Genomic DNA, 12,030 nt, shown 5'->3' on the forward strand with positions numbered 1-12,030 from the left:
CACGACTTTGGCAGCAGAAGTGATGTGCTTTCTTACCTTAGTAAGAACCTTATATTTTTCATTGTACCTTTGAGGCTGAAACCAGTGATGTTTGCCCATTTGTGTTTAACAATATTGTCTAATGGGGAAAATGAAGTGCATAATAGTAAGAGCGCTTTATATCAAATCTTTTGAGGCTCTATCACTAGAAAAATATGAAAACCAAGATGAAGCATAACAGTCCTAATAGAAGACTAGGAACCATGCTAACACATTAGCAATTGTTCTCTAGAAACATTCYCCCTGGTGTGAGAGTAAATATGATTGTCCATGTAAGAGCACAGATGTCTCATCAACCAGCAACATATGAGATTAAGGCATACCAATGTTGGATGCAACTTCGTAGCTGTGGTTCAAAAGCTCATGTAAGAAGAACACACTGGGAGACTGGTTATATCTTTTTCGCCTTAGTATTTCTAATGAGAAGAAGATGTCTGAATGTATTTCATGTAAGTCATAATCATTTGAAAAAATGCATTAACAAGAACAGGTCTCATAAGTGATTTTAAATCATCTCCACATTTTGTTTTCTTTCAGCTTCTTTTTCGTTTCCTTGCTACTAACCAGTCTCATTTTCCCTCTATCCCTCACTGCTGCAGCAGCATGTTCACCTTCCTCTACAGTGGTAGAAAAGACTACACAAATTTCGTGTGCTGATATTCTCGCTGATTAATTTTTCTCAGAAGCTTTTGGACCCGAGTATCTGGACCATTTACTCCTTAGTGGCAATACCAAGAGGTCCCAGAAAATTGGGACAATGCATAGGGACCACAGACTCAAAGAAGAGGCACAGGACTGGCTTTCCTGTGAAAATAACCTTTACTGTAAGTGCTAATTTAAGTATCTTCCCAGCCAAGATACCACTTTTCAGGCTCATTCCTGACATGACTTAAAATATAGAAATAGGGATTCGCTTTCTATCCAGTGGCAAGCTTGAGTTTGTGAAATAAATAGAGAGGTAAAAGAAGCTGGGTGGTGTATGACACTGATGGYACTGGATGAAACAGATTACCTTGCTCCATTTGTATATCTTCTACAGAAATGTATGCTGAAAGTAGGGGTCAAAGCTGCAAAAATATTTAGACAACACGGGTATATGTGATTTTTTTAACTAGTTTTGTAACTGTTTTATAAACCTTCAAATACTTGCAAAAATGATCACCAAACGATCTCTTCCAAAATGAATGTGGTTTGAATGAGGTACAGTGAGAAGAAGAGCAGATTGATTACCATTTACTTATTCTCTTTGTAATGATGTAGCATCACCTCTTYGATCAGTCTTTCAGGAAGGATCTTCATAGATTAAACATTCTGAGAGGTAAAGTGTGGGTTTAATGCACTGCTCCCTGGAAATCCTTCACKTGAGTGAGGGAGACCAAGGGCTGAGGATCCCGACTTACTCCACCTGCCTCGGTGGGCAGGCACTTCCAAGGCCAGGCTTGGAGGACATCAGGAAGGAAAGGAGAAACTGCACCCCAAGTCAAGCAGGGGTGACAAGGCTTTCCAGAGCATCAATAGGTGCTATGAAGCACATAGCATTAGAGAGGTGGCTTTACACTGCCTTTAGTTTTGACAGCTAATCCAGCTAGATAAGATTGACATGCCCCTAGCCCCACGTACTTGGAAAACTTGGAGGATCATTACAACAAACACACTTGCCCTGGCCAGAATCCTGCACATGACTCCAGCTTATAGGTCAGAGAGGATAAGTCTTACCATGTCAAAAAGGTGTCCAGTCTTGACTGAAAAACTCCTGGGATCAGGAATATGCCATTTGTAGAAATTTTCCCAACGGCTAATTAACTACTTTGTTATTCTTGTTTATCCATAATMTGAGCCTGTCCATTTCCATCTTCTACGTCCTGACATGGTTTTAAATGCTAAATTACCATGCCGCACAAATCTTCTCCACATGTAGATATTAATAATGGTGATCAAGTCTCATAAACTTGATAAACTAAACAAACTAGGCTGCTTATATCTATGTCTATAAGGCGGGTATTCCAGATCTTGAAATCATTCTTTTCTGATCTATTTTCAATTTTCCATGCCTTCTTTGAAGTGTGAACACTAAGACGAGTCATGATATTCCAGTAGTTTTCCCACCAGCTCGCACACAGCTGTAGTTCTTGTGCCAGAATCCCTGGCCCAGTAATTCTACTACTAGCTTAGGTTTAGGAAATTCAATCTAGGCTATTAAAACACTTGCTGTATATTTTCCCTGTATAATTGGAACATACTGAGAGATCAAGCAAAGGATCAAATCAAGAAAATGAAAAAAAAAAAAAGTTTCCAATACTCAAGCTAATTTAATTGTCCCCAAAAGTTTGGAGAATGTTACTGGAGATACACTCTCCCGTAGAGCAACTAAGTGCTGCATGCAAGTCTGGTTGTGCTTTGGACACATCTGCATGGCAGCAGCATAAAAAGTGTGGCATGCTGTTTGATATCTGTCAGGCTTCTTTTTTAAACCACTTAATAAGCATGTATGTAAATTCTACGCAATAAAAAAGTTCTAACAACTAGAACAAGAATAACCTTTTATGTGGTGGCTCCCACCCTTAATCCCAGCTTCTGCATGCCAGTCCTGCCCCACTTTCACATCCCCATCTCCTGACAGGTGCCAGAAGGTTTCTGGATTTTCTTGGGCCTTCACCATGGGAACTGCCATTTCACCAGGAGTGAAYGTGACCCATGGAGCAGTAAAGATGKGTAAAATACTCTTGTTTTAGACAGAATGGGAGAATTGCTTCTGCTGGCGTGTTCTCCTTATCCAACAAGCGCTACATGTTCATTTAAACTTCCTCTAAATCCACCTTGAGAAAGAAACRGAGCTTTGAAAGTGTCATTTTCTCAGCAACAGCTGCTGCTTTTAGCATCCAACAGTCTTTAAATCCGTAGAAAGCTGGTTTATATGGACAGGGAAGCATTAAATGCTAGGAAATGAGGGTCTTTAGGTAACTATTCCAGCTCTGCTGTATCTGCAGCAATCGGTGGTGTAGGTGGTGTTCTTTTACTGGCTTTTAATGAGACACATTTATTACTGCCTTGCGATAAACCAAAGTAARGCCGTAAAAGTGACTTTCATTGAACATTTGTTTGAGTTCTGCCTGGGTTTTATAAAGCTTCATTTGTTCAAGACTTAGTTTTGGTTTTACGTGACTGCCGCCTTTTCCCCAGCAGCTGTTATCTCCCTCAGCACTTACAGAAAACAAGCTCACCTTGCAGCGCACAAAAGAGACTCGGGCCGTGATTTGCACGGGGCAGGAGCCCGTGTCTTCACTCCGGAGGGAGCCACAAGCTGCTGAATCGCTCACGTAACCCTGCACGCCCAGGTGGGACATGCATTTGAGATGCATTAAGGRCACTTGTTGTAGCTCCACACCAGTTGAAAACAGTAACTCTGCAAGGTGATAACAGAATGAAATTTAAAGAATAAGGCCCTCTAATCCAGCAAGCTTTGCACAGGGGAATAAAGTGCCACRGGCTTGAGAAAGATCCCCCATAGACCAGAACTTTCAGCCAAAGCAAAAAGCAAACATGTTTTTTTTAGGCCCAGCAGTGATCTCAAACTATTTTCTTCATCTGCTGAACTAATAGGTGTTTATTTAAACACAAGTTCCTTCATTACAGCTACGCTCTCAGGAAATATTCTTGAAAAAAATATTCTTAACAATTCACCTTCGTAAGTTAATACCTATTAAAACCTAAAAATGAATTAGATTTGGAACTTCCTGGATTCTTGTGTTTGTCATGCAAATTTTCAGTGCTGTTCTTTTTATGATAATATGAAATAAAGTAGTTTCTTATAGTAACATTGTAAATCATTTGCTTTCTATTACACACAGCTGGTTTTGTTACAGTAATGATTTTGTATGGGTGTACACTGCAGTGCATATTAAAGGCAATGAGATATTCTTTTTCAGGGCTTGCATACAATTGATGTTTGTGCAAATATAACCAGATAATGACAAAACAGTAATTTATTATAATTTATTAGTGAGGTTGTTGGATTTTTTTTTCCTCTCAAATGCACCTCCTCAAAAGCTGCCTTCCCCTCCACAAAAATCCTTATTTTTTTGTGTTTACAGAAATGTCTCCCCGCCCTTGCAGATGCAGATTACAGTTTTTCAGCTCACTAGAGATCCAGAATCAAAATCTAAAACAGCTGGTGCTTTTACGCGGGTGTCTTACTTTAGCTTACTCAAAAGAACACAAGATGAACGGTAAGAATTAAATAAACCACAAATTATTTTGGGGACTGTCTGGTTTATATTAGAAATAAACTTTTCACTGCTGGCTGTTATTTCAAAAATATTGCCTCTATTTTTGATATTCATCCATGGGATCTAACACAAACTATGTCTTACTAGTTTAATCCATTGTTAGGCCACGTTTAAATATCTTTTATTATAGCCATGCGCTATAAAATATTTCTCACTAGAGTTTGCTGGCTCTTAGCCAAAGGGTAATACTGCTTCAAGTGGCACAACACAGTATTAAAAGGATTTTTTTCCTTTGGTGTTGGTACTTACCAATTTCACACCTTGAAAAGAGCCTAACAACATCAAAATGCGATGTATCTACTTTCAGTGCAGTGACTAGAAAAATATTACTGAAAAAAAATGAGCAAAGGAAACATTTCATCTGCATGCACATTTTATTCTTTTTTTTTTTTTTTTTTTTTTGTGCATGATTAGCAATTTGTATAATTCTTTGTTACAGAGTCTATGGATTATATACATGTACTTCTCAAGCTTCTGGTTTTAAAAATAATTTTGTTTTTAACTTGCTGCTTGCAGCAGGAGCACTGACAGGACAACAATGCCCATATTTAACTCACAGTTAACTTCAGATTCCAGGTCATTTGTGTGTTTAGAAATATATTTACCTCTTCTTGAGTGCTTGCTGAATTTATGGCACTGCATCTCCAAGTCAGCTTCTGGAAGACTTTTTTCACATACATAGCCACAATCACACAGACACTGCCAATAAAGTGAATGAAGAAGGATAATAATGCTTAATAATTTGGGTTTTCAACCCTGCAATCATCTCTGCAGGGACAGATTCCATCCCTGCTGCATTTCAAGGTATCTCCAGGTATGGACTGGGCTTCATCACTGTCATCTGCACCAGCACCTTCATTCTAGGATATTGTGACATTCTCTTTTTTAGTTATTTCTGCTGCTCATGGTGAAAACATTCCCAGAAAGGAAGGAAAAAGATTGTTGGGAGCAGTTAACCTCTGCAGCGTCCAAGGAGAGCTCTAACATTCAATATATGCCAAATGCAGGCTCAGTAGGCTGAATAACAAGCAGGTATATTTGGTTCTTTGTACAAGACAAGATGAGAACGGATTGGGCAGGCTCTTGTACCACACTTTATTACCTAGTGAAATGTAATTTGATCCATTTGCAGGAGGAGGAACCAGAGATGCTCGTTTCAGAATTCAATTGTTTCAGAAGATGTAAGTACACYAGTGTTGGCTTTTTGTTAATATCGATTTTTATGAAACACATGTAGTTACATTTTTTACAAGGCAGTAGGTTCTCTTAATGATGGCAGCAAGACAGCCAGTGCAAATGTTAGGAGTCTGAATACATTTTTAATCAAATGACAGAGGGCAAGACTACATATTTTAGCTTCAGCTATATAGAAATCAAACCAGAAGCACACATCCAACTCCAGTTAAATAATAATGCTTAATGCAGCTTAATTTATTTCCAGGGGAAAAAAAGTGTKTCTGTGCTGTCTTTTCATTATTCCGATTTCAGAGCAGGGATATTTGATAAACTGCATCTCAGACAATCTCAAGGTAGACTCACTGTATGGCACCCTTAATAGTGGAATTACATTTCTTTATTTGAACTTAACTATTGATTTCAAGATGCAGTGCTCTCTACTCTGTCTAAATTTGTGTTCTAAGAGATTTTTATATTCTTATTTTATTTTGAGTGAAAATAATTTAGAATTTTAGAAAAAAATTAGTGACAGTTTATGTGTATCTTTAAAAGAGAAACACAGAATTTCATTAGCATAAATTCCACTTTTTTTTTTTTCTGTGAGTCCCTCTTGATTATAGAATAAACTACAAAAAGAATAAAAAGACAAGGAGATATGGCCAGAGAAGGCAAAAGAAATATCCCACACTGTGTCTGTATCTACTACATCATAGTAGAAATGCTGGTGAGATGAGGCAATATTATATTTGCAAAAGTAGCTATTAAGCCACTATCAAATGGGACACATATATTTGGATGTAAAACTCAGCTTGAAATAAATGCATCAGTCTGTGTTACCACCAACATGGAAATATCTATCATGAAAAAAAAARATAACGCTGTAAATAATTTAACTCAGCACTGTAGACTTGCATTATAGGAAGGTTGTACATGCAAGTGTACCTTTCAGTTCTATGGAGGTAGTTATACCTACTGATGCTTTTGYTATCTAAGTTCCCCTTCAGGTATTAGAAGAAACTATGATTTTTAGAAAKCCCCTCCTGAGCATGTGGAAAGTATCACCAGCATCACAAATCCTGAGRCTCTCATTCACTTCCTGCCTTGTTTTCTGCCCTCTCCTCTATCCTCCTCCTCCCTTCTCTGTTTATTTTCTTTCTCTCCTGTGCCAATGCTACAGTATACCCTGAAATGCCTAAAAACATATGAAATGGCCCAGCTTTTTTCCTAGCCTTTCTTATTCATCAGGATGGTATATGTACCATCTATTACAGCAACTCTTTCAAACATTCATCTCAGCACTTTGCYCCTTACATTGCAACTAGCAATTCCTTCCTTCTACTAGACTTAATCTCTTGCTCTTTCTGATTGTTTAGTCCTGCCTTGCTCCCAGAAAAAAATCCCCATCCTAATTTCTTCTTTTCTTGATCATGTCTCTGTCTTGTAAATTTTAATACTAGAAATGGAGCCTTGCACAATGCGTTACAAGAATTGGCAATCCTGTACATAACAGGGAGGAACCTCAACTGGAAAATTCAAGTTCCAGAGCCACAGATTGTAATATGAGTGTTCAGATCTAGGGGTTTGGTTCACACCCATTCCCAATGCACACTATCTATACGAAGAAGGAATCCTTAGGAAAGCTCTTTGAAATATGGCTAAATGCATGAAGACATTCCAATCATTTAAATAKGTTTGAAAATCCCAAAGCAATTGTAGTTCATTATACCTCATCATTTACTCACTTCCATATTTTGCTTTTAAATTCAGAAGCATCTGAAASACATAAATTTTATTTTATACTCATTTAAACGCTACTGTGGAGGCTATGGAAATATTCATACATATGACATATCAAGAAACATAGAAATGTAATGCATTTAAAACATTTATCACAGTGGAAAATAGATAAAGGCAGAGTAGCCTGAAAACCCTATTTTATAGGCTTGTAATTACAGAGAGGAATGTATCTACGTACTGCATTGCAGTTTTTATCTCATYTTCACAAGTATGCTAGATAAATTAAGCAATAGTGGAGAAAGCCAGCAAGGAAGAAGACACAAGGAAACAAGAAAATGTTTTTAGAGTTTCCATAATATCAGGCTCTGAAAAATCAGATTTTTCATGAACACCCATGTGTGCACAAAAGATCGGATTCGCTGCTATGCCCAGTTGATCTGATGAGCTTCTTAGCAGAAATCAGCTAATTAGGTCATTCTCGCCAAGTGCAATGGCAATAGCAGGCGCCAGTTTTTGCTCTCTGATCGTAAGTACAGCCTAGACTGCACCCTCAGCCAGGATTTCAGGACAGTGACACTCAATTGACTCCACTTCTGCAATAGCTAATATGGGCAAAGAAGTCACACACAGAATCACAGAATGGTTGAGGTTGGAAGGGACCTCTAGAGATCAGCAAGTCTGCTGTGGAGGGCAATAGCCAGTGGTTGTCTGCATAGAGCATAGCAGAAGACTTGGGAGCAGAGGTCATGCTTAAATATAGCAGCAGTGTTTTATCTCAGCAATAGAGAGCTTCACAACTCAGCTGCATCAGGGTGATATGCTCAGGATACGATGCCATCATCAAAAAATAAGAAAAGAAAGAAGGAAAAGAACACATGCCCCAACCCAATGAAACATGGGAATACATCTGATAGACACATGGATTGAAGGGCATTCTGGAAGTCAGCTATTCACCGCACAAAGTTCAAAACAGCTTCCAGATGCAATCACAGGTGCTCATCAATTTGTTAAAAATAAATACATAAATAAATAACATTCTCAGCACTGTCAAAATAAGGAAAAACATCCAGTCTTGTTATGATAGTGGTCTACAGAAAGGAAAGGAACTGCAAAGTAAGACTTAAGAATTAGGGGTTAATTAAGCATTATTCTGATTATCTCTAGCTCCATGATAGCAAGAAAGTGTATGTGGTCACCTAACATCTTCCAACATAATATTAGACCAACTAAAAAAATCTGACCTTCAGAGCTCTGCCATGAAACTACTGTTTGGCAACTGTTCTGGTTGTGCAGAGATTTTGCTTCACCACAGACCCTATGTCTTTATACGAGCAACAGCACCTCTGCCAATTCAGATTTACAGGTGGCACATATCAGTGTGCCTTAGCTGAAGGGCAATTCCCCACCCGAGGAACATCTCACTGCCACTTTGTAGAGTCAACTGGCACAGCGTAAAGGTTAAAGAACCCCTGACGTGACAGCGGCCATGTGGGAAGGGACACATCTGTTGAGCGCATCTCATGACTTCTAACATAACAGCAGATAGGTTTTCATCTGCTGTTTCTGAAATTTATAAAGAGCAGAATAAAGGTCCCTCATCATAGCAGTGCCATCCACTCTGGCCAATTATTGACTCCCACTCAGTCCAATGTCACCTGCATTTAATTTCTGAGGAAATGCAACAGTTTTAAAGGAGACTGAAGAAGGGGAACACAGTGGAATGAGAGATGAGGACAGGCTCTTGTGTGACCAGATAACCATTCCAGCACAATCCCTTCCCCAAGCACTGTCAATCGATAGCCCCATGCAATGACTATATCTGTTTTACCATTAACCGGGCTGTCAGGGAGCCCGGCCCTGTACAAATGGCAGAAAAGCTGCTCTCTGACCCACGGAACAGATCACTGCAGTAGATCAACAAGATTAATGGGGCGAGTTGTTAGTTTCAAGACCCAGCTCTCCAAATAAAAGATATTTTTTAATTACTGTCCAACCCTATTAGACAGAGAGGTGGATAACATGTGTTTCCTTTTAGAGATGAGCAGTCTCRGAGCTCCTCTGGATGACTCCTTCGCCTGCTGCTTGCCCTCTGCGGGCCCTGCCTCCGTGCTGATGTGTTAACGTGCAGACACACGGCTAATGGCTCGGATACACATGATCCCAAAGAGTCATTTTGACCCAGTCTTTTCTCAAGTGCTCACTCGGGTCTGTCTTAGGTCTCTGATGGGGCTGTTTCCTACAAATGGGCAGGCTGTGGTGGGGCCAGCAGCGCCAAGTGGAATTTGAGTCTTAACTCCTTAGTGCCAGGACTACTTAAGCTTCAAAGAGGAATCCACCTTTACCCGACCGGTGGTTGGGTAAAACAACCAATCTGATGGTTGTTTTGATCCAAAAGTTTGTTTCCTTTTTTGATCTGACTTTTTCCAGTTCTATCAATGTTTTTTTTTTTCTGCCTGGACTTAACCATTCAGGATCAGATAACAGTGAAGGCTCCCAGAGAGCTGGGCTGGACACATTGTCTCCTTTAAGGCTTGGCATGAATGTGTTTTAAAGCATTTTCCAACATTAGCTGAACATTAGTTAGTGTTAGGACACTTTTCCACAGAGTTTTCAGTTCTTGCATTCAAACAGTAGTTTTCCCATAGACAGAAATACTGACAAAGGTCTCAGTCAAACAGCGTGGGGCAAAGTGCTTAGCTAAACTGGGATGAATCCTGCAGCCTTTAGCTTGTGTGAGCAATTTAGGGTCCTACGAGGAGACTTAGTAAGATTACACGGATAATTACAGATTATTTAAATAAAGGATGGCTGCAGGATCAGGCCCGTCAGCCTCACGCTARCATGAGCAGAAGCGACAAGCCCAAAGAGGGGTTGCAGGATGAGATGTTCGCTTGTGTTTCTGCTACGCTCTCATTTTCCAGTAATTTCCCCACTGTCTGCCCCTGCTAATGGCCAAACTGCAATGTTCCACCGCTCAAATACCCAGCAACAACTATTTAATTTGACAATTTGTAGATGGTATTCTTGTATTACCCTTTAGGACCTTAATAATAGGCTTTTCTTTAGTGAAGCATTAAAACATTAAAGGCCATAAATTCCACAGTCACCTGTATCCATTTATTGCTAATTTATTATGGAACATATCATAAAACTTTGCTTGACATACAGGCCTCTTCATAACTATAAATCTTTTTCAACTGTTTGGATAACTTATGCTTAAGTTCAAGAAAAGACCTCTGCGAACAAATATTTAAAACATCTATTTATTATGCAATAGTAATACATATAAACTGTAGGGCAAATACTGTGAGGTATTATTCTCTATTCAGATTATTTATCATTTCAAACTTTCTTAGGGATGCAACTTTTAGAAAAAAATAAAATAAAGACTACATGTCAAGTATTTGCTTTATTAAAAAGTTTAAGAAGTCTAACTGAATAAAGCTGTTATTACAGTAAACTTCAAACATATAAATGTTTTACTTAGATTAGATTTGTCATTTGGAACCTGGTACTGCTGAAAGGGTTGTAACTGTGGTTCATACAAGAGAGTTTGTCAGAATAAAACCATAAAAGTTTTTAGACTTGATAATTCCAGATCAAAATATCTAGTCTCTAGTCTCTAGAGACTCTGGTCTCTAGCACTGTCGTTGCTACAGAGCCTGATGTTGCTCTCAAGAAGTCAGTTTTAAAATCCCAGGGATGATGTGTGATCAGATTCATGCACAGATGTATGGGCATTGGGCATTTCATTTAGGTTATATCAAAACAACTATTTGCTTTTCAGTAGTATTTCTTTTAAATTACATGCTGTTGCTTCATATGAGAAAAAATAGCTTTCTTTCTCTGTGCAAGTGTAAATTCAAAAGTTTAATGTATATATCAAATCAGCCTCCAACAGACTACTGCTTTATTTTATTCCATATAAAATTTCTATGAGACTGAAATTTCATGTGCAATAAAACAAATATAGTTAGTAGCAAGGCTACTAACTATATTTGAATATACCTGGCTGGTTTCTTTAATAAGAAGTAGGTTTTTAAAAAACTTCTGTTTACAGATTTCATTAAAAGACTCTATTTTGCATATCTATACATTTTTATTCATACATTTTCCTGCAAGTCAGCTTGCTTGCACRTTTCCTTGCACTATTTTCATTTTTGAAAAAAAAAAWTTGTCTCAGTGCAGTGAAATTCATCAGTTCAACTTGAAATGTGTTTGCACATACTCTGTGGCCTCAGTTTTTTCTTTTAAGTTGTGAAGCTAAGTAACTAAAGCATTATAGCCTAGYCATGACTAGAGGCCAGGATAATGCAGTAAGCACAAYGTGTTCATCCTGCTATGGCACACTYCTTGGCTGAGTCAGAAGAAAGGGATGGAAAACTTGTTAAGACACAAATAGTCAAAATCTGCTCTTTAAGGTGAGGTCATGTTTCCCTTTCACACTAAAATAATTAGGATTGTTAGGATTTTGTGTCGTTGGAAAGCCCAAGAGCCCTTCACTCTAACAGTCACTAAGTCTTCAGCATTTAAATTAAACCAATGCAACTAATTTCTTCAARGCAAAGATGGAAAATGCGTGCTCTGACACAAGTTATTCACCAGTGTTTTATTGACTTCATCACCTTTTGTTAATTAGGGCTTGTTCTTGGTACAGAACGGGACAGATTCGTACCATAAACTGTTTATCCATCAGCAGGCATGTAGGAGTGGTGCCCACTGAGGCTTTGCTCTCCTCTCTTCCTCCCAGTTATTCTCACTGACCTCCTCCTTTCAAACCATCCCTTTCTTC

This window comes from Nothoprocta perdicaria, unplaced genomic scaffold (genome assembly GCF_003342845.1).
Source record: "Nothoprocta perdicaria isolate Ctin4 unplaced genomic scaffold, notPer1 scaffold_7, whole genome shotgun sequence".
In the NCBI taxonomy this organism is placed as follows: domain Eukaryota; kingdom Metazoa; phylum Chordata; class Aves; order Tinamiformes; family Tinamidae; genus Nothoprocta; species Nothoprocta perdicaria.